Source organism: Colossoma macropomum, unplaced genomic scaffold (assembly GCF_904425465.1).
Source record: "Colossoma macropomum unplaced genomic scaffold, Colossoma_macropomum, whole genome shotgun sequence".
NCBI classification, from domain to species: domain Eukaryota; kingdom Metazoa; phylum Chordata; class Actinopteri; order Characiformes; family Serrasalmidae; genus Colossoma; species Colossoma macropomum.
Genome location: NW_023495007.1, coordinates 1,604,192 through 1,632,066, shown reverse-complemented (window position 1 = coordinate 1,632,066; position 27,875 = coordinate 1,604,192). Strand labels below are relative to the sequence as shown.

Here is a 27,875-nt window from a genome sequence, read left to right as displayed (position 1 = left end):
CTGGCTTTAAAACATCTATAGGAAGTAACGGTTTGCACTAATTAGATTTGTGCTGGCAATAGAAGTATAAACAAAATAATTGTTGCAATGTTACAATAAATCAACAATTAATCCTTTATAACGTGAATAAAAGCATAAAAGTTGTAGAAGAGGAATGAGATCACTATTGACAGTGTATGATTTGCACTATTAATACTGTACCTTCTGCAGCTGAGAAACAATACCAGCATACCTGTGAAGATCACTTGTATATATATTTTTTTGGTCTCTGATGAGATCATTCCCTACAGCACTGCCCCTCTGTTAAACTCTAAAGAAACAAAAAAGACAAGTCTCAATTTTATTTCAGTTGTTTTCAAATGAAGTTAATTGTACATTCATTGTCAGTAATTATTAGTTTTGTTTTATATTAATACATATTACAATCACATTTCAAAAGAAATTGGGACACTGTGCAAAATTTAAATAAAAACAGAATATAATGATGTGCAAATCATGTAAAAGAATCATTTATATCTAAGGTTGAAACTGAAAAATTTTACTCTTTTTGAAAAGTAGATTAGATTTGATTCGATTCAACTTTATTGTCATCATGCAGAGTACAGGTACAGAGGCAATGAAGTGCAAAATACAGTATTATTTTACATACAAAGTGCAGGGAAGTAACCATGGTAAGCAATGCTGTGGTTATAATATGTACAATTAAAGATGGTAGAGTGGTAAAAAAAAATGGATATTGCAAGTATAAATATGCATAATATATGGAGAAAGTATAGAGAACGCAATTTAGGAACGTACTGTGAGAGCAGCATATGTAAAATTATGAGAATGCAGAGTAAAAATATTTACAGTAACTGTCTGTGCAAATATGAATAGTGCAGTAATATGCTGTCCAAAATGAATAGTGCAATAATACTAATAGATTGTACAAATATGAAGAGTGCAATAAACCTAGGACATAAAGTACAGTAACACTGCAGTGAGTGCAAAGATCTGGTTAAAGTGGTAGGGTTAAAGGGTGGAGTTCAGCAGGGTCACAGCCTGAGGGAAGAAGCTCTTCCTGAGCCTGCTGGTTCAGCAGTGGAGGATCCTGTAACGCCTGCCAGATGGGAGGAGGGTAAAAAGTTCATGGTTATGTAACAGGTATGATCTTTGTTACTACTGTTTTACTAGTCAGGGTCTAGGTTCGGTATAGAGCTGGCTGTATTAAAGGTATTCAACTGAGACCAAGGCTTAAAGGAGCAAAAAAAATTAAACACATTTAATTAAGGTAGCACTTAAGATGCAATTCACAAATTTACAATTTGCAAAAAAAAAAATATATATATATATATATATATATATTTCAGCTTTGAATTCCCAATCAAATATTTACACAAACACAATAGAAATCACGAAAATTAATATAGGAATGTACAAGTTACATAAATTCGAACAGCTTCAAATTGCAAAACATAACATACAAAACTGTATAAATCTAGTACAATAAAACACTGAATATTTCCATTGGTTTCCTTTGTATATAAGCTCAATGTTCTTTTTTTTATTTTTAGGAGCATCAAAACTCCACTATAACCATTCTAACATAATATATAGCTTTTACCCAGTTGAAGCAGCAAAATTGGGCAACAAGTGCCCTCCTGTGGACTTCAGGTGTGAAAGTTTCAGCCATTTTAGAACTTTCACTCGGCACGGTGAGTAACAATGCGCTGCCACCATTTTCATAGGAAATGTGTTTAACAGAACAATTTATAACAAAACTACATTATATATCTTCCGAAGTATGACATAAAAAGCTTAAAACATACAATCGCTTTACTTTTCAATTGCTAAGTATAGAGAAGAAATGGGAATTGTAGAACCTTTTGTAGGTATACAGTGACTTAACAAGCGATTTAACACGTTATTTTGCGTTATCTATACGTTTACAGCTTTGTCTCCAATCTAGTGCATCTTCACGCTGAACGACCAACGGAAAAAAAGAAGTAGAACCTTGCAGCACTGCATATATACTATATTAGATAGGAGGAGCTTGAACACGATTCGTTCACATTCTTCAAAATAAGAGATCAAGTGCTCTACAATGAAAAGGGTAAATTATTTATTTACTTATTCATGAATCTTAGCAGCTATTTTATAGTTATATTAGCGAACGTAGAGAGGGTACGTTTTTGGGGTTTTATCCAAAACGGGATATTTTTAAAGCTTAATATTGATTCTCAATAAGTTCTAGAGATAAATATCTATAACTGGGTTACATCCTCCCCCTCTAAATATATGCAAGTCCCTTTTGCATACAGACTACACCACTTCAGAATGGGTCAGTGATAAGTTAGGAAGAGTCTCTACGTTTTCAAAGCTGTTCATAGAATCGATGATGGCAGTGTTAAGGCTTTGAAATAGGGAATGAACAACAGAAATGAGTGGATTCCCTAACTGAGGATAGTGAAATATGGGTTGTATCTTGATTCTGTGAGAATGTCTCACAGGGAGATCTGTGTCACTGACATTACATCTCTCCATGGATTCCGCAGATTCGTTACTAGAGCTTGCTACCACTTCTTTGGAACTGGGATCTTCATGTACCTTGGGAATGTCACTCATTGGATCAGGTAAGTGTTCTTTCTCTCCAGCAGGTGTCACAGCAGGCAAGTCACATTCTTTTTCCCCTACAGGATCTTCATCAGGTAAGTTTTCAAGGTTTTCCTCAAGAGGTGGTACTTTGGGTACAACAGGAATATCAACATCAACTGGTATAGCAGAAGGCAAGTTTTGACCTGGAGGACTGATTACCTCTCTCGATTGAGCAGCATTTCTGACATTCATCATCTCTTCCTCAGTTTCAGCATGAAAGGGTTGCTTAAGGCCATATACGTAAGACAGTCTGGTTTCTTCAGTTGGATGAGGAGCAAGAGTAAGGCTTCATTCGTCTTCCTCCAACTCTGACTCAATGTCGCCATTCGCTATCTCATTAACTGTTTGTCTTGATCTGGTTCTAGGTCTACAGGGCTTGGTAGAAGTAGGTTTGCTTTCTACTTCAGACATTGGTAAGAAACTGCAGGATAAGAGTAGGTCTCGGTGTAAATTATGGTGCGGCCCTTCTTTATTTTCAGGCCGAACAGTGAAGGCAAGTCTCCTGCACGGTTCACAACTACATACACATCGGGCTCCCACTTGTCAGCAAGCTTTTGTTTTCCTCTAATTCGGACATTCCTAATCAAAACTCTGTCTCCAACTTCCAATTTTGATTCAGTCACAAGTTTATCGAATCTGGTTTTATTTCTTCCCATGGACTTAAAAGCATTCTGTGTTGCTACTTTGTAGTTCTCTTCAAGATGAGATTTGAGGTTTTTTACATATTGAGAGTGTGATTTCTGGGGGCTTTCTTTGACCAGTAGGCCAAAAGCTATATCCAATGGTAATCTTGGTTGTCTCCCAAAAATGAGTTCATAAGGGGTGAAACCCGTGACTTCATTCTTTGTACAATTATAATCATGAACCAAGGGTTTCACAAAGTCGTGCCAATGTGATTTATTCTGGTTTGTCAGACTACCAAGCATATTGAGCAACGTCCTGTTGAAGCGTTCAACAGGATTGGCTCTTGGGTGGTAGAGACTCGTTCTTGTTTTCTGAATACCTGCTAGGCTGCACAGTTCTTTAATGGTCTGTGACTCAAAGTCTGGTCCTTGATCACTGTATAAATGTTCAGGAAAATCAGCATCCATTCTAGAGAACCCAATTTCTTTGGCAACACCAGTTGGTATTGTGTTTGTTCCTTCTCTTGTCGTCATCTGTACAGGACTCCTTCAAGTAGTTCAAGACAGTTTGACTCTCTTAACAACAATGGCAACTCAGGTAGCTTGGTTCTTACTGTTGGGCATGGCGTTTCTCCTGTTTCCAACGGAATAATCACTTGCTGTATGCCTGGGTCAGATCTTTGCTCTTCTTTTAAATCAGTCTTGGAAAAATTAGGAATAGTCCCACAACCTTGTATGAAATTTTCATTTTCAAAAAGTCAGGAATAGCATTTGCATGAATAGACAATGATTCCACACCAGTGATAGGGGATTCACAGTCACCAAAATCTCTCATAATGAAATGCTTCTCACACATAGCTTTGACTACATCCTCACTTATTTCTGATGTTTCAGAGGTGTGATGCTGAATGAACTTCCGGACCCATTCCTGTGCTTTCTGGAAAAGAGAATCATTAGTTAATTCACCATGAGAACATCTAGACAGGCCGTCTGCATCCTGATTTTTGTTTCCGGCATGATACAGTAGGTTGAACGTGAACGTGGAAAGAGCCGAAAGCCACCTGTAGCCTGTAGCATCTAGTTTTGCAGATGTTAATATAAAGGTGAGGGGGTTACTGTAAGTCACTACTGTAAAGGAATTTCCATAAAGATAGTCTGAGAATTGTTCTGTTTCTGCCCATTTGAGGGCGGGAAATTCAAGTTTGTGTGCAGGATACCTGGATTCACTATGCGACAAACCCCTGCTTTCAAAAGCAATCACTCTCTTCTGGCCATCTTGTTCCTTGTATAAAGCAGCCCCGAGGCCCGTCATGCTTGCATCCCGATGAAGGATATAAGGCTTTGTGAGGTCAGCAAACCCAAGGACTGACGCAGAAGTAAGTTTCTCAATGATAGTTGTTAAAGCACCTTTGCAGGCAGATGTCCACCTGTCAGCAAACGGTTCTTTTGGGTCCTTTTCGCAATGGAGGATATCCAACAGTGAGATTTGTTAGAGGGCTGATAATTTTGGAATAATCTTTAATGAATCTCCTGTAGTATCCAGAGAAACCAAGGAATGACCAGAGGTTTCGAGGCTTTGGCCAGGTTTTAAGGGCTTTCATATTTTCAGGGTCAGTTTCAACACCATGTTGGGAAATGATATGTCCCAAGTAGCGGGCAGATGACTGAAAGAAACTACACTTCTCCGAAGATAGTTTCAGACCATACTCTTTCAGACGCAGTGAGACTTTCATGAGGTGCTGTTCATGTTCCTCAATGGTTTTAGAAAATACTATGTCGTCAAGGAAAAATAGAACTTCCTTTAAATTCAAATCCCCCATGCACTTCTCCATTAGCCTCTGGAATGTGGTTGGTGCATTAGTGACACCCTGTGGCATTCTGTTAAATTCCCAGAAACCTAATGGGCAGACAAATGCAGTCTTGTGCTTGTCGCACTCTTCAACTTCAATCTGATAGTATCCTGATTTTAAATCAAGCACGGAGAACCATACTGATCCATTTAAGGCAGAGAAGGATTCTTCCAGATTGGGAAGGGCATAAGTGTCTTGGTCTGCAGATTTAGCTTGCGGTAATCAGTGCATAGCCTCACAGTACCATACTTTTTCCGTACCACAAAAATGGGAGAGGAAAATGGGGACTCTGACTCTCTGATCACTCCTGATTGTTGCAGATCTTGAAGGTGTTTTCTTACTGCTTCTAAGTCTTGCGGTTGAATAGGTCGTACGCGCTGCTTGAAAGGAGTCTGGTCATTAAGCTTTATGCAATGTTTCACTTGAGACGTTTGACGAAAGTCTAAGTCATGATGAGCAAATACTTTGGGAATAGAATTAAGTTTTTCTGTGATTCTCTCCTTCCACTCAGTAGGCAATGGGGAATCTCCAAAATCAAAAGTGATGCTTGGCCTGGATGCTGATTTCATCTAACAAGTCTCAGAGTCCTGAACATTGTGCTCTTGTGAAACAATGTGCTTTATAGCATTTATCTCAACAATCACACGTTTTTGGGGAATGATGACTATAGCGGCTCTTCCTTTCACTTTCCTTAGCCGCTTACAGAGCAGGTTACTGGTAACAAGCCAGACGCAAAAAACTTCTCAGAAACAAAACTATTGATGCAAAAAACTTTTACTATTCCAGTATTGATGTTTACAAGTCATAGTTGGCTCGTTAGGATTTCGGTCAGAAAACTATGTTACTCCTAACCTGACCGTCTTAAATCTGTTAACGCATTCATGGACGCTGTGTTCCATTACTATATTCCACGGGGTTCTTTAACTGCAACAACAATACAACTAAATATCATGTCAAGCAATTATATTAGGGTTTAACACAATATCAGAATAAAAAAAGCAAATGTTTACTGAACACTATAAGATTCTTAAATGGCTCCTACATTTAACATGACCCCTAATTGTCTATGCAGTGGGCAGAACAATTACCAAACTTACTCAAAAAAGGAGCCATTATACACACATTTGACAATATTTATAGTCTTAAGAAGCTAAATAAGACTAAATAAAGTCATTTCAAGAGTTCAGTGAGTCTCTTTACATTGCATCTTGTATCAGACACAGTTTACTCATAGGTCTGTTCAATGTGCTGGTTTTGGTCTGCACAATGACTCGTCTAACCATACCTCTGGAGTCTGGTAGTGTTTTAAGTATTCGTCCCATTATCCAGGAATTACGAGGGGCAGCATCATCCACTATCAACACAATATCTCCCTCTTGAAGGTTCCTTTTTGGTCTGGACCACTTCTGCCGCACCTGGAGTAGTGGTAAGTATTCTCTTACCCACCTTGCCCAAAAGAGGTCAGCAATATATTGGACCTGCCGCCAACGCCGTCATGCATACTGATCATCTTTAGAGAAGACTCCAGGTGGGATGTTCAGTTCCATCTTCAACAGCAACAGGTGGTTGGGCGTTAACACATCCAGATCATTAGGATCGTCAGATGCCTTTGTGAGGGGTCTGCTGTTGACTTCGCATATGACAGTCTGAAGGCCCTCATCATCCAATGACTGTTGCTTGAGCACAGAGTTCATGATTTTTCTCACGGTCAAATCTGCCTTTCCCATACGCCGCCATGATGAGAGGCTGCAGGAACGTTGAAGATCGTAGAAGATATCCTTCTTCGTCATCGCATTCTCAATTTTCCTTTGGTTCAGATCTTTCAGCACCTCCCGCAGTCCTCTCTCTGCACCGACAAGGTTTGTACCATTATCTGATCGCATGATCTTAATCTGTCCTCTTCTGCATAAGAAGCAACACAAGGCGTTAATACAGGAATCAGTATCAAGACTGTGAGTGATTTCGATGTGCACAGCTCTTACTGTTAGACAGGTGAAGAGTACCCCAAATCTTTTAACTCTGCCTCTTCCACACTTAACTTCAAAGGGCCCAAAGTAGTCTACCCCGACACTGGTGAAAGGAGGCTGATCGGGTAAGGCGCGGTCCTCTGGCAGATCTGCCATTTTTTGTTCTCCTGTCCTGCTGTTCAGCCTTCTGCATACTGTGCATTTTGAAATAATGTTCCTTATAGCTGAGCTACTTTGAAGAATCCAGTATTTCACTCGCAATCTGGCAAGCATGTAATTGCATCCACAATGCCCAATCTCCTTATGAATGTGTTGGAGAATAAGAATTGCAACCCCAGAATGTTTTGAGAGGATTGCAGGGTGCTTTATTTCTTCCGGCATTGCCAATTTAGAGAGTCTGCCACCCACTCTTAGTATTCCCTTCTGCAGAATAGGATCTAGTCTATAGATCTGACTGGTTTTCTTCACGTGAGCATTTTTCTCCAGGGCCTTGATTTCATCAGAGTATTTCTGCTGTTGACTGAATCGTATGAGCTCTGTTTCAGCCTTGTCCATGTCCTCTAGAGAGAGAGATCTTGATTTCAGAGTCACCTTGTACTTCTCAACACGGGTTCTCGTAAGTTCGTCTTGTCAGTTTGGGGAGCCTTCAGACTGGCTGATCTCATTCCTCAATGCTTTCCTCTTCTCTTTCAGACACAGCAGTATATCTTTGAGCCGCAGCAGCCACGCTACTGCTCTCTTTAGCCTTGGCCAATCCGAGTAGTAGCCAACCAGCTTGTGCATGGCAGAAGCCCTTTCCTCCGCTCCTACCATGCTTACCACTGCACAGCGCTTGATCTCTGGATCACTTTCTATGGATGAGCCCCCTAGGTCAGGTTGCTCTGGCCATTCGTTTCTGGATTTCACCAAGAAACTTGGTCCTTGTATCCAAGTCTTGCTCTGAATGAAGTCCCTCATTTTCACTCCTCTAGATGCTTGATCAGCTGGATTAACTGCAGACTGTACATACCGCCACTGTGACGGCTGTGAATGTTCCTTTATCACTGCGACTCTATTAGCGACAAATGTCTTGAAGTGACTGCTTTCATTTGTGATGTATCGTAGAACTGTGGTGCTATCTGTCCCAAAAATGGGATTCTTGGAGTTGGAATTGAAGTTCATGTCGCAGCATCTGATCCATTTTAACCGCAACCACGGCTGCGGTCAGTTCCAATCTCAGAATTGTGACATGCTTTAAAGGTGCCACTCTTGCCTTTTCCCATCAAGAGAGTGCAGTGCTTCTTGTCCTTGTTGTCAGTCAGGAGCAGGTAAGTAGCAGTACCATAGCCATTTTCTGATGCATCAGCAAAGTGATGTAATTCTGCAGACTGCAGGGGTCCAAATCCATTCGGCTGAACACATCTTCTTACAGCAAAGCCTTCTAGAAGTTGTAGGTCTGCCAACCATTCTTGCCATTTCTGTGCATGCTGGCCCTTAACCTCTTCATCCCAACCATGTTTTTCCTCACACAAGGCTCTCATCATCAGTTCTGCTGGCAGAATGGCGGGTGCCAAGAATCCAAGAGGATCATATATGGAGCTCACAATCGACAAGATTCCTCTCCTTGAGATAGGCCTCTCTTGTAGTTTCATCTGGAATTTGAAGCTAGTTGTTATTCTTCCATCTTCTGCTGTTTTGCATAAGGCATAGGAGGCACAACTGGGCGAAGACGTAGCACCGACAAGGTGAACCGTCATTCTGAACTCTTCAACCTCTTGTTCACCCTCTGGCCACCACAGAAAATGCAGAAGATCAGTGTCTTCTTCTGGGACCCTGACCTGATAGAACATAGATTTGATGTCCGCCATTAATGCCACCGGTTCCTGTCTGAACCGCGTCAAGACACAAACAAGTGTGTTGGTGAGGATTGGACCTTGGAGCAGCTGCTCATTCAGAGACACTCCTTTGTATGAAGCTGTGCAATCAAACACCACACGTATCTTCTTTTTCTTGGGGTGGTACACCCCATGGTGAGGGATGTACCACACCTTGCCATCACAGCGACTTAGCTGTTCCCTAGGGACCTGGACTGCATAGCCACTCTCAGTTATCTCTTTCACAAAGGTCTTATAATCTTCATGGAAGTCTGCATTCTTTCTGAGCTTTCCTTTGAGGTTGATGGCACGTTGTTCAGCGATACAACAATTGTTTGGCATGATTAGGGACTCATCTTTTAATGGCAGACCTATGCAGTAGTGGCCATGAACTAGCTTTGCAGAGCTAGCGACTAGACGCATAAACTTGTGGTCTTCCAGTGACATTTCTTCTTGCTCCTCATAGCTGCACTCTGGGAAGTCTGCATCATATTGCTGGTGTAACAGCTCTTCTATTTCCAGGACAGAGAGGCGATTGACTGTATGGCTCTGCAACAGGTCACTATCCATCCCCAGACCACATCGTCCTCTCAATGGCCCACCAACCACCCAACCAAGGGTGTACTATGTACAACCTGCCATGGCTCCATTGCCTTTGGAATGTTGGTGCCTATGAGTAGACCCACCTCAGCCTGTACACTGGGTAGACATACCTGTTTCAGGTAAGGCCACCTTGTGATGTCTTTCTGTTGGGGAATATTCTATTTCTTCACTGGGATATAGCTGCTGGTAAAGACCTTAGGCAATTCAATGTAAGTACACTCCTCTACACCACACACCTCCAGGTCTGAGAGAATGAAAGTCTTCATCACCTTACCATCATTTGCCTTGTTGCAACTCATTGTTCTAAGAAGAATTTGTGTTTTTCGCCCTCTAAGTTTCAGTTGTCTCTGGAGGTCCTCAGTGCAAAAGGTTGCTGTGCTGCCGGGATCAATGAACGCATATGTTTCTACATACCTAATCACTCTTCTTTGATTTGACCCTGACTGGCACAACAGCTAGTGCACACTCCACTCCGGCCCCAGTATACATGCATGCTTCTCGTTCCAGTGATATGCAGGCACTGGCGAGCTCTTTGTTTTCAGTGTCAGCTTCTTCCTTTCCGTCAGTAGCCACACTGTCTTCCTTGTCCACATGCAGTATGTCTGGATGTCGCTGATGCCATGTTTGACACTTGGCTCTCTTCTTGCAGTCCTTGCTGCGATGTCCCTGTGACACCTGAAGACACCCGAAGCAAAGCCCTTTAGACTTCAAAAAATCTATTCTTTCTTCATGTGGTAACTGTTTGATCTTACTGCATTCTGCAATCACGTTTGTTACGGCAATAGACACAGTGTTTCTGAGATGCAGCTACAGCAGCTTTTTTGTTTGTCACATCTTTTTCATTATTCTCTTTATATGCTGCGACATCTGTGATGAAGCTACTTCCCTTTTGTTCTCCTTTCTTGGATATACTTTCATACTTTCATAATTACTGTAGCCTGTAGAACGATGAATTCAACCAGTTCTGAGAACCTGGCCCGTCTTCTTCCTTTCTCTTGAATCTCAAAGGCTATTACTCTCCATTTCTCACACAATTTGTAAGGAAGTTTTGAAACAATGACCTTCATATTAGTAGGATTATCCATTTCCTCCATGAATTCCAGATCACCCATGGTGTTCTTGCATCCAGTCAGAAAAAGTGCATATGCATTCAATGCTTTACCATCTTCTGATTTGATAGGCGGCCAGTTAAGTGCTTTGTCCATGCAGGCACTGGCAATTTTAATCAACCCATCACCATAGTGCTTCTGGAGTAGCCTTCTGGCTTCTTCATAGCCTCTTTCTGGTGCCATATGCTCACAGCTACAGACAAGCTCCTGTGGCTCACCACTGGTATACTGCTCAAGGTAATAAAATTTCCTTGCTGTCTACAGCATGCTCAAATGCCCGAATGAAGGACTTATAGGAGAGAGGGTCACCTTTAAATACTGGCATATCCTTGCGTGGCAGACTTGACAGACTATGCTGCTGATGACAAGCATTTCAGTGATGACACTCTGCCTATGCAGCACCTCCTGGAGGTCCCTGTCATGTCTTGCATTTTGTGTTTGACTCTGACCGATGCCTTTGTGTACGTGGACCTTCTGAGACCTGCAATGGCATATCTAATAGCCTTGAGGTAGCCTTTCTTTGAATGGAGGGATGTGTTTGTGGATAATCCTCTTGTTTTCCTTCTAATTTAACTCGGGATAACCTCTTAGAGACATAGCTGTTCGTGCTGCTTTGCTCATCCTCATATACTTCCAAAAGCAGCCTTCACACAGCGAATACTGGGGCCCCATCTATCCGCTCTGGCGGTGGGGGTGAGACGTCCGGCGTCGCATCATCCAATGGCACTGTAACAACTGGTTTTCAAGAGAGAGACATGGTATGAACGAGACACTCTAAAACGCGGGGGAAGGTCAAGTCTGTAAGTCACATCATTAACACGTTTCAAAACTTTGAAGGGCCCAATATATTTGGGCTGCAATTTCCTGCAACTTCCCTCACTCTGGCGAAGATCTCTTGTAGACAACCAGACACGGTCTCCTGGTTGATAAACGGGTGACGGGCCATGATGACGGTCAGCCTGTCTATTTGTTGATGGGTTTCTTCCCACACTTGTTCTCTGTGCTTCATCCATTCATCGATGGCTGGCACATCTGTCTGAGTGCCCGTCCAGGGAGCTATCGGAGGCTGGTACCCTAAAATGCACTGGAAAGGTGTCATTCTAGTAGTGGAACTAATCAAAGAGGTTTGTGCAATTTCAGCCCAAACCAGATATTTCGACCAATCCGTAGGGTTGTTAAAACAAAACAGTCTTAGAAATTTACCCAATTCCTGGTTAACTGTTTCACATTGTCCATTTGACTGTGGGTGATAATCTGATGAAAGGCTCACGGATACCCCTAGGTGCTCAAAAAATGCGGTCCATACCTGGGAGGTGAACTGAGCTCCTCGGTCCGACACAATATCCTCGGGTATACCAAAAAATCAAAATACATACTGGAACAAGGCCTCTGCTGTGTGAAAAGCGCTGGGGAGATGGTTAAAAGGGATGAAACGCACTCCCCTACAAAATCTGTCTATTACAGTCAAGATTGTGGTAAAACCCTGGGATTCAGGTAAGTCAGTTACAAAGTCCACTGCTATATGTGACCATGGTCTATCAGGTATGGGTAAAGGCATGAGCTTACCGGCGGGTAATATCTTGGGCATCTTACACTGAGCACAAGTGGAGCACAATGACACAAAAGAGTGGATGTCTTGGGTCATGGATTCCCACCAGTACCTATGCACCAAAAGCTGGTGAGTACGGGTCTCTCCAGGGTGTCCTGATGTCAGTGAGGAGTGGGCCCAGGTGATGAGTTGTGTTTTGAACTGTTTTGGGGACATAGAGCTTTCCTGGTGGACATTGACTGGGAACTTGTATGTTGGGCAATGCCCTTTCGATCTCTTCATCAATTTGCCATCGAATGGATGAGATGGTTACCTCGGGTGGGAGAATCCGTTCGGGAGTTCCCCATTGGGGTTGTTGTGTGTCCTGTTGGTAAATGCTAGAAAGGGCATTGGCTTTGGTGTTACATGGTCTATAAGTGATGTGGAATTGAAAGCGTGCGAAGAATAGGGACCACCTGGCTTGAAGTGCATTGAGTCTTTTAGCAGTTTGTAGATATTCTAAGTTCTTGTGGTCAGTTAATACAGTGAAGGGATGATTGGCTCCTTCCAACCAGTGATGCCATTCCTCCAAGGCGAGTTTGACAGCGAGTAATTCACAGTCTCCCATACCAAAATTCCTTTCTGAGGGCGTCAACTTATGGGAAAAGAAGGCAATAGGGTGCAATTTTATCAGGGAACCAGTTCTCTGGGCGAGAACTGCACCTATGCCTGTTTCAGAAGCATCAACCTCTACTATGAATGGCTGTGAGGGATCAGGATGTCTCAAAATAGGGGCAGTAGTGAAAGCATGTTTCAGATGTTGCATGTCCTGCTCTGCCTGTTCCGCCCACTGAAGTTTCTTTGGGTTTCTCTTTAAGAGAGACGTGAGGGGGGCCACAAGGCTACTAAAGTTTCTAATAAACCTGCGATAAAAATTTGCAAAGCCCAAAAATCTCTGTAACTCCTTTACTGAGGAGGGTTTAGGCCAGTTTACTACCGCCTCGAACTTGTGATCGTCCAGAGTAATACCCTGGGGGCTGATGATATACTCCAGGAAAGCTACTGATTGCAGGTGGAATTCGCATTTCTCACCTTTTAGGAATAAGTGGTTGTCTAACAATCTCTGGAGGACCGCTTGTACATGTTGGATATGGGATTCAAAGGAGGGAGAATACAGAACGTCATCCAAGTAAGCAATAACGAAACAGCCTAGCATGTCTCTAAGAACATCGTTTATAAAAGCTTGAAACACCGAGGGGGCGATAGAGAGCCCGAATGGCATCACCTGGTACTCATAGCGCCCCCTAGTGGTCATAAATGCCGTCTTCCATTCATCTCCTTGCTTTACTCTAATGAGGTGCTATGCACTACGGAGGTCTAACTTAGTGAAAAAGCTTGCACCTTGAAGTTGTTCTAGGGCCACCGGGACTAATGGTAATGGATAGGGATAGGATTTGGAGATTTGATTCAGGGCTTGGTAATCAATACAAGGACGGAGACCACCATCCTTCTTCTTAATAAAGAAGAAACTGGACGCAATGGGAGAAGTAGATGGTCTAATGAAACCTTGCTCTAGGGCTTCTTCGATGTATATATCTAATGCTCTTTGTTCTTCCTGGGTAAGCGGGTATACTCTGGCTTTGGGCAGGACAGGATTTTCAATGAGTTCTATAGCACATATGTTCGGTGAGGAGGCAGTTTGGTCGCGTTCTTTTTGTTGAACACCTCCTTCAGGTCTGTGTATTCAAGGGGAAAGGTGACATCGGCATTAGGGCTTTCTGTGGAAGTGGACAAAAGGGATACGGCAGGAGGAGTGATGCAGTGCTGGAGACAATAGTCAGATTTAGTGATGGAGTGCTCAGACCATGAAATGTTAGGGTTGTGTTTCTGCAGCCTAAAATCAACTCAAATTCAGAATGGAGTAACACTAAAAAGGACAGTTCCTCTTTGTGAAGGGCACTGGCTTGCATAGTCACTGATTTTGTGACATTGGAAATGGTCCCAAAACCCACCGGTCCTCCATCTAAAGCTGCTACTTTAAGACTGGATTGCAGTGGTTGTACTGGAATCTGCAGCCTCTCCACTAGTCTGGCGTGAATGAAGTTTCCCTCAGCTCCTGAGTCGATCAACGCTGAAACAATAAGATAGTATAGCTGACAATATATATTTACAGGTAATATCATGGATTTTGAAACCAACCCCTTTGTGGGAACACTCACCACGTGGAGTACACTCCACGTGCTGTCCAGGGGTCGGCACCTTGCTCTTTTGTGGCCTGGCACGGTAATCACGAACTTGATGTCCATCTTTTCCACAATACAGACAGGGATGACTGTCAAGTCGCCTTCGTCTCTTCTCCTGTGACAACTTGAAGAGTCACACTGCATTGGTTCAGTGGCATCCATTTTCTCTTTAATGACTCTCACAGGCTGCAGATTTCTCCGTTGTGTTTTTTCAGTCTTGGTTCTAGTTTTGGAGTGAATCAGATGATCTAGCTTAATAGCTACGGTGATCAGTTCATACAAACCTAAGTCATCGTCCTTGCTTACTAGTTCATTCAATACATCTGCATTAAGTCCCTGTCGGAACATCACCAATAGAGCCGCCTCATTCCATCCACTACTTGCTGCCAGGTTGTGAAATTCCAGATAATAGTCCACCACAGAACGGTCTCACTGACGTAACTGAGCAAGTAATTCTCCACTAATCTTACCCTCATAAGGGTGATCAAAAACCAATTCCAGCTCTTTAATGAACTGCCTATAGGACATTTGATGAAGGTGTGCCCAACCAGCAGTGGCCCATTCAAGAGCTTTTTCGGTCAGACATGAAACAACAAAAGCTATCTTAGCCTGATCAGAATTGATAGGAAAATTATCACAAAAAAACGAACATTGCAGCAGAAACCCACAACATTTATCTGGATTGCCCTCATATTTATCAGGTTTACTCACTGGAAAAGTTGCTGATGAAATAGCAGCTGCAGTAGTAGGTAACATAGTGCTTACTGACTGTTCTGCTAGGCTCATATTCTGCAGTTGGTTAGTGAGTCCCTTGACGCTGGTGACCAGTTGAACTAGCTGGGTTTGTTGATCTGCTTGTTGGGCGATGGACTCTAAAGAGTGAGTGACACCAGAAAGCACTTGTTGATGTCGGCCTAGGAGTGGTCCCTGGTCCCCTCCTTTTGGAAGGCTTCAGGATCCGCTGTCTGCATGGTATGGCGAAGTATTCTGTGATGTGGCAGCAGAATACAGATGCTCGCGGATGTAAGAAAAATGACAAGTTTAATATGATCAGGCAAACAAAGCAAAAGGGCAGAGCAAAAACGAGGTCACAAAAACAGGCAAGGAAGTCAAAAACATAGGTCAATCAAAACAGGCAAAGGCACAAAAGGAATAAGGCAAAAGGCAGAGTCGAAAATACAAAATGGTGGTCAATAAACGGAAAAACAGGCAAGAATATACAAATGCTCAGTAGATGGCAAGGATACAACACTTCGCAATTAGTCTATCTAAAGCCTGGGCTTTTAAAGTAAACTAACTAGTCATGTGAGCAGAAACACAGGTGACACCAGTTAGTATTCCGGAGATGCAGAGCACTGATAGGTGCGCGAGCGGGAGTCAGCAGTCACGTGAGTCCCCACTATGGGAAATGGAGTCTGTGTCTGAGTCCGAGTCGGAGGGAAGTTGCTCCATCATGTGATCTCCCAGAGGAGTCTGGGAGATGAAGTCTGGTTCTTTGCTAGAGTTCGTTGAATGCGTGACAGCCCAAATATGATTTTCTCACAAAATCATCTCTGGCTGTGTTTGGCCGTTCCATTCAAAATCTCTTCGAACATGGAGTGGTTTGATGAGTCTCTTTTAATGTTTTGGTACAGAAACATCAGACTAAATATTAATAATATAATATTATATATAATATTGAGTCTCAGCAGTGCGAAAATATGACGAATGTCGAGTTGCATTGATGTAAAAGTCGCATGAATTCCGATCTGGCTGTTCAGACTGAGTCGCATTGCCGCAGATCGGACACGTATCAGATTTCAGTACCACATATGAAAGCGTCTCAAATCGGAACTGAAAGTGTCCGATTCAATGGGTTTTTTGCTGTTCACACAGCCACACAGATGACACATCTGTGTCACATTTGAGGAAAAAGATTGGAATTGGGCCACTTTTACCTGCTGTGTAGACGTAGCCTAAGAGGCACTTGTATTCCTCTCCAGCAATTATGACTTGTGTGGTACATTTTGCACCAATTAACCCTTTGGGAAGTGTGTGGGCATTGCCAGTGGCATGAGAACGAATTGTCACACTGTAATTTCTATTCATGGTGGGACGCTTCGGGACTGGTGTTCCTGTTTGACCCTCAACAGAAACATCTAGTCGTTTAAAGTTGCAGACTGAGTCTCCCATTGGTGTTGTTTCTCTTTCAGCTCTTTTTTCTTTCGCTTGACTAGTTTAGCATTAGGAGTATTGCTGCATGCACTAGCAATATGCCCATCTTCTCCACACCTAAAACAGTACCAGGGTCTGGGTCTACTCTTCTGTGTATCGTCCACACTATCTACATGCTCTTTTCTTACAGGGGTAGAGGTATTCTTGCATAGCTGGAAGCATTTTTAGGTTTTACTTTGCTTTTGAATGTTCTAACTTTTGCTCTTGCCTCTTTCTTTTGCTGCATAGAAGCCCCCTGTGATGTTAGCTCAGCAGTTTGTCTTTTCAGCTGCTCTGTTTTGGAAGGGGGATCATTTGTGAACAAGAAAGGATCATGTACTTGGCTCATATCTTGGGGTGAGTGTAACGTTTGGACGTTGGCTTGAACTCTCTGCTTTGATAATCCAAGATGTTGTCTCATTCTTGTCTTTTTGACAGCACGTGTGTCTACTTCAGTGTGGAGTGACAGTAAGAGCTTTGTAAAAGTGGGTGGATTGTCACTTCTTAGCTTTAGTCTAAGATCAGAGATCAATGCATCATCCCAGCATCCTCTACAAAACTGCTTTAGCAAATGTCTGTTGGATTCAGATGCAGATATGCCACCTCATCTGACAGCAATGTTTAATGCTCCTTGCAACCTATGTAAATAAGTGGAAGGTTTCTCGTCTAGATTTTGGAAGGTGTTTATAAACTTTGCGAAAAGCTCATTCCCATCTTCAACAGTACCAAATGCAGAATCTAAAAGCTCAAGGCAGGCTCTTGGTGAAGCAAGAGGACCTAGTTGCTTGACAATATCTGCTGCTGGTGGTGCAAGGCTCTCCATGATCTTTCTGGATTGATGCAGCTCAGAAAAGGTAGGATCTTCAAACATGAGCTCAATACTGTTATGCCATGACTCATAACCGGCTTTGTTGCTGGGGCATGGAATCCTCCCAGAAAAAGTTTGAAGTCTAAGTGCTGTGTAGGGCTGCAATGCAACTCCTTCACTCTTTACTACATGTTCCACAATGACTCTTTGCATGTCTGTGGGATTTAGATCATCTGTGCTTATCTTGTATTGTAGTCTGGCAGCAGGTTTTGCTGTTGAGGGGTGCTGACTATTACTGTTGACATTGGGTGACTGGGCTGTGTGTAGCATACTTGACCTAAGGTCTTCATGGGCAGAAATGACCTCTTTCTCTTGGTCATCCTGCATGTCAAGTTGAAAGCTCTCTTCTTCATCCTCACTACTCTTTCCACCATCTGTTTCAGCAAGGCTGAGTGATCTGGACATATGGGACAGCTCTTCCTGCAACACAACACTGAAGGACATCCCACTTTGTTTAGCAACATCTTTCAGCACATTCAGGTAATTCTTTGTTGCGTCTATGCTTTCTTGATTGCAATACACACTAGGCAGTGCAGACACATGGTAAGTAAAGGAAGAATCATCTTTGTTCTGATGTATGAGGGGCAAAATAGGTTGGATGGATTCTATAGCTGAGCCATAACTATATTCAACTATGGCATGGTTGTGCAAGTCTGAATCTGGGTTTGATAATGGTATTACTTTAACTAAGAGAGAATTAGGCACCTTAATGTTTTCTGACTGGATGATTTCCATGGTTACTGAAGAAAATGCTGTTGAGTATTATTATTTTTATTTTTTTAATGTTCGTAACTTGGTCTCAGATGTGAAGATTTATTTAGTCTAGATTTTAAAACCAGCTCCTGGCTGGCTCGCCATTTTTTACATGTAACAGGTATGATCTTTGTTACTACTATTTTACTAGTCAGGGACTAGGTTCGGTATAGAGCTGTATTTAAGGTATTCAACTTAGACCAAGGCTTAAAGGAGCAAAAAATTAAACACATTTAATTAAGGTAGCACTTAAGATGCAATTCACAAATTTACAATTTGCAATCGTCTGCATAATTTCTCTTGATTTTGTCATTTGTGGCCTCTCAACACCTGTCCACAAATGTGGACAATTTCTCTACTTGAGAATTCCATGGGGGAGAGCCTGAAAGACACCAGATGCTTCTAGAGCAAGCTCATCAATTCTAATCAATGCTCATCCTGGAGATGGTATTGCGGTCCACTCTCACTTATTGAAAGCCCTCTTCATTGACCCACCTTGGTTAAAGGCTTGTATGGCATGCTTATAACGCAGTATTACACTCTGAACAGTTTTTGTTATAGAAAAGAAGTAATACAAAAAAATATGAATATCTGAATGCAGACACTCCAAAGAACCACTGCAGTTATTTGACCAACAGTTTGAGTGCGCCCCTTGCTGTGTTGATCTTGCTTTCTTCCCCCTTGAAGGGGGCTGCATCTCTTCATCATCAGAGTCATCAATAGTTGATGATTCTGAAGACAGAACATGGCAAGACAAGAGCATTGGATTTACTAGTTGCCTTAATTATGTTATTCCAAATAAATAGAATAAATAATTGCCTTGATTAATACTGTTTCTTGTACTCACATTAATTGAGCATGATAGTAAGATGTCTACGATAGTAAGATGTCTGAGCACCAAAGTAAGATTTCAGTACTTTTTCCAGGCCCTGAATGAAACTGACTGCCAAACCAAATGCTATCATCATGGCAATGTTTAAACAGCTGCACATGGCCATCAATGGGGCACAGAATGACAGTTTTTGCTCCACTGTTTCATTTAACTGTATGAACTTTACAAAGCTGTGCTGGTTCCTAGCATAGGACTCTACTTGTATAGATATAGTGAACGTATGTGAAAGGTCAGTTGTGTTCATTTTTTTTTCTGATTGTGGAAGCAGACTTAGAGCACTGGCTAATGTCCCTTTGTTGCAGTGTTTATTAATGATTACAGAATAAAGAAATGGAAACTTTTCTGCCTCCACAGGGAAGGCACTGTGAAATTTAGTGGAAATTCTGTATCTTCTATACATATTTGAAATCATGCTAAATGGGCCATGAGCTCAACTCCTGATGTGAGTCATGGCCTTGATATTGTGTAAAAAAGTATTGTCAACTCTCTGATGACAGGTAATATTTAAGTAACATATCTTGTTCTGGTCTAATACATGGAACACAAAGAATATATGAAAGCTTGAAAGCTGAGCTCTTTACAGAAATTAATTACAGCAAACTGTGGATTTGGTTGAAAATTACAAAAAATTATGGAGTGCTAGTCATTGCCAGTCAAGGCAATAGCTGGCAATAGCTAATGATGAATGACATACATGACAGCATGTATAATGACCAGTAAAGTAAGTCAATAGAAAAGTCTGGAAAATAAGTAACTAAAAATAGAGTGAGATTATTCCATTGTAAATAACAGGTATGTTTAGTAGGCCACGGGAAATTATTTAACAAACCGAAAAATCTAATTATGTCATCTGTAATCCAGATCATGTACTTACAGGTGACTATTGCTGACAGGTGGAGTATATTGTGGAGTATGGTAATACAATTTTTAATTGTAGCTACCCATTGTTGAAATGTACTAACTTATACTATCTTATAGACTTTCAAAATAATTTGATTTGATTTGAAATTAGGATTGCAAGTTGATATAACTGACAAAATATAAGTTGATAAAATTACATTTAATCTAGCCAAAATTCATGGACATTTTTCGACTTGACAGGTGTATCTGTTTTAATAATCAAAACAGCAATAAACACAACTCGCATGATTGTATCTCTCACAAGGCCAATTTACAGTGCCATTTCAATTCCTCAAAGTTTTTTTCACAGCTTTTTCCACTTTAGAGTTCACCTTGTTTCGTTTGTACAGTACTTTAATGGACTGTAACAACTCCTCTGTTTTAAGAGTATATATTATGGGGTTTAACATAGATGGAATTGTTTGTGTCAAAGCAGTATTGATTATTCTGACATTTGTACTGATAGATGTTGTAAGAGCTGCAGTGTAAACGCTAATAATTGGCACATAAAACATGGCCACTAATATGACATGGGAGGTGCAGGTTTTCATAGCTTTGATTTGCTCAATACCTTTTGCAATCCTTCGCAATGCAAAACCAATACAAACATATGAGAGAGCTATTAGTATCAATGGAATGTAAAGCAATGCAGCAGTACAGACATTGCCCAATTATGGAATTTATGGTATTATCGTTACAGGCTAGTTTATAGACAGGACCATGATCACAGAAATAGCTGTTAACTGTAGTGGATCTACAGAAGGACAGTCTGGTAACTAGTGCTACCATCAAAGTAATGACACTCACAGAGAAAATCCACATAACACAGATGATCAAAGTCATTGTTGTTTTGGTGACAATTGCATGATACCTTAGTGGAAAACATATAGCAATCAGCCTGTCATAGGCCATAGCAAGCAGAGTAAGAGACTGCAGGGTCATAAAGACATAAACAAAAAACATGTTTGCTAGACAGGCTTCGTAAGATATGTACTGATTCTCAAACAGAAACATGTCCAGAAGCTTTGGAATGAGAGCAGAGCTTCCACACAGATCACACAAGGCCAAGTTGAAGACAGCTACATATTTAGCAGTGTGTAAGCTGCGTGCCAGGTATATGGTGCCCATTATAAACAAATTCCCCATAATAGTCACTGCATACACAAAGCACAGAAAAACATAGTAGTACTTTGCATGTGGGAGATTGTAAAGTCCAATGATGTAAAAGCTGGAGGGACGAATAAATGTTGCATTTGTTGATGACGCTGACACAATTGAACTTAAGTTAGTAGCCATCTGGCTTCATAACACCTGTAAGAAGGATGATTTGCATTAATTCAATTTGTGCTGGAACACCTTATTTTAATTCCTTGTTACAATGCATGTATAAATAAAGTCATTACAATGCAGTAAATTACACTAAATCAACAATAAATTGTTTTGTATAAAAAAAAACACAAAAATTGTAGAAGGTGAATGAGATCGCTAGGGCATCGCAGGCACTATTGATACTGTACCTTAGGCAGTTGAGAAAGAATGCCAGCATATCGGTGAAGATCACTTTTATTTGTGTTTGGTCTCTGGTGATATCATTCCCTGCAGCACTGCTCCTCAGTAGAACTCTAAAGAAAAAATTAGACAAGTCTTTCCATAGATCTCTACTGCCACATTTGTAATGAGAGCACAAGAGAGATATCTCAAGTAATTGGTCCTGACCATTTTGAGGAATTTGATTGCATTTTCAGCAAAAGGGTTTAAGAATTATGCTATACTGAAATGTAACCACTGTCCAATCAGTCCTGCGCCAAATTTAGAGGCATTGTTGAAGTTGCCCCTAAATATTTCGGCTGATGTTACCTATCTGTCTTTCTGGTTTGACTTCAGTTGTTTTGTTCATAATATAACCTATATACCTGAAACATGTACATTATAACAAAGATGACTTCTCATAAAGTTGCTTGTGAATGCTGATCCAAGATCAAATTTGTGTTTTCTGTTCATTATTTATTAGTGCAGTGCTTACCAACACTGGTCCTGGAGTACCTATGCACATGTTAGTGTTACTGCTGCTCCCAAAACACCTGATCTAACTTATCAGCTAATAAACTAGCTGTTCCTTAATTTAAGTAGGTGTTTTAGAGAATGAAAATAATAAAATGTGCAGGACATGGGGTTCACCAGGAGTAGGGTTGGAAATCTGTGTAGTAATCTCATTTGGCACTGCAACGACCTGATGGTCATGAACCTTCTTTGAGGGATTAACGATAGTAAGCAGAATAACAGTGTGACAGTACATGCTTAAATATTGCTATTGTTAACAAAGATTTGCCAATAGACAGCTTAGAATTATATAAAATCTGAAGTCAATCATGTTACTTGCTGATCAACCTCCTGTGAAATGAACACAAGGAACACAAAAGATTGAGAAGACATATGGATGATGCAAATTCAGCACTAGTCTCAAATGAAGTTGTGGAGTCATAAAACCATATCAGGAGATGTGTCTCCAAGTCAATGATGCTACATAATTGTACACTGTATGTTGAAATTAAAAAGAAAACATTTTTAAAAAGCTGGTAACAGCTTTGAGTGGCCCCAAGATTGCACAAGCATCCAGACATTTTTTTATGTTATTTTTATTATATTATTTAATTTTTATATTTAACTAACTAACTATATATACTAAACTGTAGTGATAATTTACCCAAGCTAGTAAATAAAATTACTCAAGTAAGAGTTGTGTAAGGAACATGGTTTACATTAAACTGCATGCTCAGAAGATTATATAAGACATCCTAGTTTATCTGCTTCCAGTAAAGTATTTCAGAATCCCTGAAAGACTGTGCAGAGGCTGTTACTGTTTAATTAAGTTTAAGAGAAGAGAGAGTCAAAATTATGAGTAAATTGCTTAATTAATAATGTAGTTTTAGTGAGTCCTGCTGCCCATCAGCTCCCTGGACTCTAGCTTACGTTAATGAGGTATGAATCTCTCACAACCTTCAAACTGTATATTTTCACTGATATCTGTTCAGAACATTTACACCATTAAAATCAGCAGCAACATCAGCAATTTACCGAGCTGTGATTTTTACTGTAATATATTTCACTAATCATGCTGATCACTTCATACAGAATCAGACATTGTTATTGCATTTCACAGTTAAACAGCTACACGACCTCTCACAGTTAAAGACAAACACCAACGCAGAGAGAAAGAGAAAGAGAGAGAGAGAGAGAGGAAGAGACAGAGAGAGAGAGGCAGGGAGGGATCAGGCCAGTCATCACCACAGAATCACTGTCCAGAGTTTATGAAGAGCCTGTGTTAGGCTAGATTTCTTGTCTCACAGCCGTTCACGACTGTTTATCTCCAAAACAGCCACTAAACTAGGCTGTATAAATGGTAAGTGGGCTGTGGGCGACACCTGTTAACTAAAGCAGCTAACAGGCACTGTAATAAAATATACGCAACAGATTTCCAGTGTCATAATCAGAATGATATAAAAGAAAGAAGAAAATCGTAAACACGGTACCCGTTTAGCTCGGCTAATGCTGCCTCATACTGGAGTCGAGTTGTGAAAGCGGATCTCAGCAGGTTTCGTGTTTGGCCGCTGATAATAACGCCGTTTTCTTTAGTTCATGTTAAATAAATACAGATGATCGTTTGGACGCGGTCTGCTCCTCGAGTGAGCTGGTTCAGTTCTCCTCTGCCCTTCTCCACTAAACTGGACATCTCTGTAGTGTTTTTTCCTGCAGGAGCTGCTGTTTTTTGATTGGTGAATCTTTTAGATTTAACCGTGCGTGGTTCGTGTTGGTGTCTGAGCTGATTCGCTCATAATTTATTTTTACTCTGTAACGTTATGGAAATTAAAGTAGCGAAGTAAAAGTACTTCATTAAAATTTACTCAATTATAAGTAAAAGTACTATGATTTAATTCTACTCCAAAAAGGTCTGAGATGTAGTTTTCTGCTTGTTGATTCAATTTTGGGCCATTCCTCTTGGCAAACTGTCTTCAGCTCCCCAAGGCTACGAGAATCCCTCTGATGGGCTTGTATTTTCCATACATTTTCAATGAGCCTCAAGCCAGGAGATTGGATGGGACATGCAAGTACCTTTAACTTGTTTTTAAATTATTTTGGCTGTATGTTTGAGGTCAATGTCTTGTTGACATCTTCTCCTCAGATTCAATTCCTTAGCTAGTTAAAAGAGTTATAGTTATATATAATGACTGCTCATTGTGCACTAACCTTTCCTATAATTTCCATCAAAGTCATCATTTTAGTTGAGGCTAAAATTTCAGTGTTCATGTTGTGTTGGATCAATGTTAAATTATCAGTGAAAGTTGCCAGCTCCTAACTTTGGCCACAGTGAATCTGAATTTACATTATTTTACAATATAATGCCAAATACCCTTCCTGGATCGGGGCCTTGTTGTGGCGGAAGGGCTTGTGTGGTCTAGGGATCTTCAGAGCTAAGTCGTCGGGAGCAACATGCTCCTGGTAGGGTCTCCCAGGGCGAACAGGTCTGGAGTGAAGACCCAGACTAACTCGATCCAAAAACCTCCATGAAAAACAGACGCAAAACATCGTGTACCCTGCCCGGGAGAGGGTCGCCTCAATGCGTATTAAAATCGCAGAGAGGAAAACTCTGACTGTTGTGTGTGCTTATGCTGAATGGACCCTGTTCAAAACCTCCATTGTGGAAGCTGCCAGGCGCAGCTGTGGCCAAAAGCTTGTCGGTGCCTGTCATGGCGGTAACCCAAGAACCCCCTGGTGGACACCGGTGGTGAGGGAGGCCGTCAAGCTGAAGAAAGAGGCCTTTAGGGACTGGATGGCCCGAAGGACTCCCGATTCAGCAGATAGGTACCGACATGCAAAAAAGTGGCAGCTGCAACGGTGGCAGAAGCAAAATCCAGGGCGTGGGAGGAGTTTGGTGAGGCCATGGAAAAAGACTTTCGGTCGGCCTCGAGGAGGTTCTGGACAACTGTCCGGCGACTCAGGAGTGATCGGGGTGACTGCGCCCAGGCTGTATTCAGCAGGGGTGGAGAAACTCTGACTTCAAATGAGGATATTGTCGGTCGGTGGAAAGAGCACTTTGAGGAACTCCTTAATCCGGGTGACATGCCTCCCTCACGGGAGTCAGGGCCAGAGGCCTCTGGCGTGTCAAGCTCCATTTCCCTGGTGGAGGTCACTGAGGTAGTTGGCAAGCTCTTCAGTGGCAAGGCTCTGGGGGTGGATGAGATTCGTCCGGAGATGCTTAAGGCTCTGGATATTGTGGGGCTGTTGTGGCTGACACGCCTCTGCAATAGTGCATGGACCTCGGGAACAGTACCCTTGGACTGGCAGACCGGGGTGGTGGTCCCTATTTTCAAGAAAGGGGACCGGAGGGTGTGTGCCAACTATCGGGGTATCACACTGCTCAGCCTCCCTGGGAAAGTCTATGCCAAGGTGCTGGAAAGGAGACTTCGGCCGATAGTTGAACCTCAGATTGAGGAGGAACAATGCGGATTCCGTCCTGGCCGTGGAACAATGGACCAGCTTTTCACCCTCTCACGGATTGTTGAGGGGGCATGGGAGTTTGCCAACCCAGTCTACATGTGTTTTGTGGATTTGGAGAAGGCTTACGACCGTGTTCCCCGAGATATCTTGTGGGAGGTCCTCCGGGAGTATGGGGTGCCGGGGTTACTACTCCGGGCCATTCAATCTCTGTACGCCCGGAGTGAGAGCTGTGTTCGTATACTCGGCATTAAGTCGGACTCTTTCAGTGTTAGCGTTGGACTCCGCCAGGGGTTGTGCCCTGTCTCCACTCCTGTTTGTGATATTCATGGACAGGGTGTCAAGGCGTAGCCGGGGTCAGGAGCGCATTATGTGTGGAGGCCGGAGGGTGGCGTCTCTGCTATTTGCAGATGATGTTGTTCTTTTGGCTGGATCACATGGATGCCTCCAGCGCACACTGGAGCGGTTTGCAGCTGAGTGTGAAGCGGTTGGTATGCGGATCAGCACCTCCAAGTCTGAGTCCATGGTCTTAGCCCGGAAAAGGATGGTATGCCCACTCCAGGTAGGGGGAAAGGACTTGCCCCAGGTGGAGGAGTTTAAGTATCTCGGGGTCTTGTTCACGAGTGATGGGAAGAAGGATCGTGAGATTGACCGCAGGCTGGGACAAGCGGCAGCAGTAATGCGGTCGCTGTACCGGACTGTAGTGGCGAAGAGGGAGCTGAGCCGTAAGGCGAAGCTCTCTGTTTACCGATCGGTCTACATCCTGACCCTCACCTATGGTCATGAGCTGTGGGTAATGACCGAAAGAATGAGATCGCGAATACAAGCGGCAGAAATGAGCTTTCTTCGCAGGGTGGCGGGCTACAATCTATTTGATAGGGTGAGGAGCTCGGCCATCCGGGAGGAGCTCGGAGTAGAGCCGCTACTCCTCCGCATTGAGAGGAGCCAGCTGAGGTGGTTCGGGCATCTGATCCGGATGCCCCCGGGATGCCTCCCGGTGGGGGTGTACCAGGCACGGCCTACCGGAATAAGACCCCGGGGTCGTCCTAGGACCCGCTGGAGGGATTATATCTCCAAGTTGGCCTGGGAGCGGCTTGGGGTCCCCGGGAATGAGCTGGAGGAAGTTGCGGGGGACAGGGTCACCTGGGATTCTCTGCTCTCCCAACTGCTACCGCGACCCTATCTGGACTAAGCGGTTAACGATGATGATGATGATGATGATGATGCCAAATATCACCAGCTCTTAACGTTGGCAAGAATGACATTAAGGCCCAATCCCATTTCACCCCTCACCCCTAACCACTTAGCCCTTTGCCCTCTATTTTGCGTGTTCATGCCTAGGGGTAAGGTGTTCCGATTTTTGTTCCGATAGAGGGATAGGGCGAAGTGTTAGGGATACATGGCCCTCCAAATGGAGGTTGTTCAGAGGCACATTCCAAACGGAGTGTAATGAAAAAAAAGAAAAACCGGCAAGATGGCTGCATAACAGAAGAAAGAAACCCACAAATATAAGTTAACAATCCGTTAAAAATTACGATAACCATTGTATTATCATGTTTCAATGTCGTTTCAATGCAATGTATTATGATCATTTTCTTCATAACATGCATAAAAAAGTGCTAATAGTATGCTAATGTCTTGGTAGCTAGCTAACTAAGTTTCCCGTTCCATCTTAAATAGCTTTGAAAGTAAATGGGTTTTCTTCAGGCATGCAAGGTCCAGTTCATATGACAGATGCTCCAGATATGTGCATTATGATCACAGCTGATAGCGAGGATGAAAATGTAACTCAGCAAGAGAGGATTTCCACCTTGTGACCAGGTCAGGTTCAGGGCCACAGAAAGAGTTTGAGAGCTGTGCTAAGGTTAATAATTGGTCAGAAAAAACAATGGCTATCAGAGACAATGGAGCTACAGGGTCTGTTGCTTACAAAATCTAAGGTCAAGGACATGGACATGGAGGAAATAAAAGCTGCATATGGGCAAAAAGCGCCATGTAAGTGCCAGTTAAGTCACTACATGCAGAGAGACAACATCTATAAAAAAGTGTTTATTGTGTATGACTGTTCTGAGGTTGAACAGGAGGTTGGTGTGGAAGTGTTTACTAATGCCATGGATGATATGAGAATGGGTCTCCCCCTCAACTTCACTGTGCTCCTTGCTTTCATGCACAGTGGCTGCTCTCAATCAAGCCCCCTGGTGGAGCGTCCACACACTGGTATGGGCAGACAAGCTCACTAACAGGTAAAAAAGACAAAACTTGATGCTGCCAGTGTTACTTGACTGATTCAGCCTGGTACTAGAACAGAAAAAAGAATGAGAGCATCCACTGTGCATGAAAGTGTGAAGCACATTGAGGTTTAAGAC

The 27,875-nt window shown here is 42.3% G+C and overlaps 1 pseudogene; it reads right to left on the bottom strand.

Moving 5' to 3' along the window:
- Positions 1-20,300: 20,300 nt before the first annotated feature.
- LOC118800865 lies at positions 20,301-21,312 on the bottom strand (annotated as a pseudogene).
- Between the last annotated feature and the right edge of the window lie 6,563 nt (positions 21,313-27,875).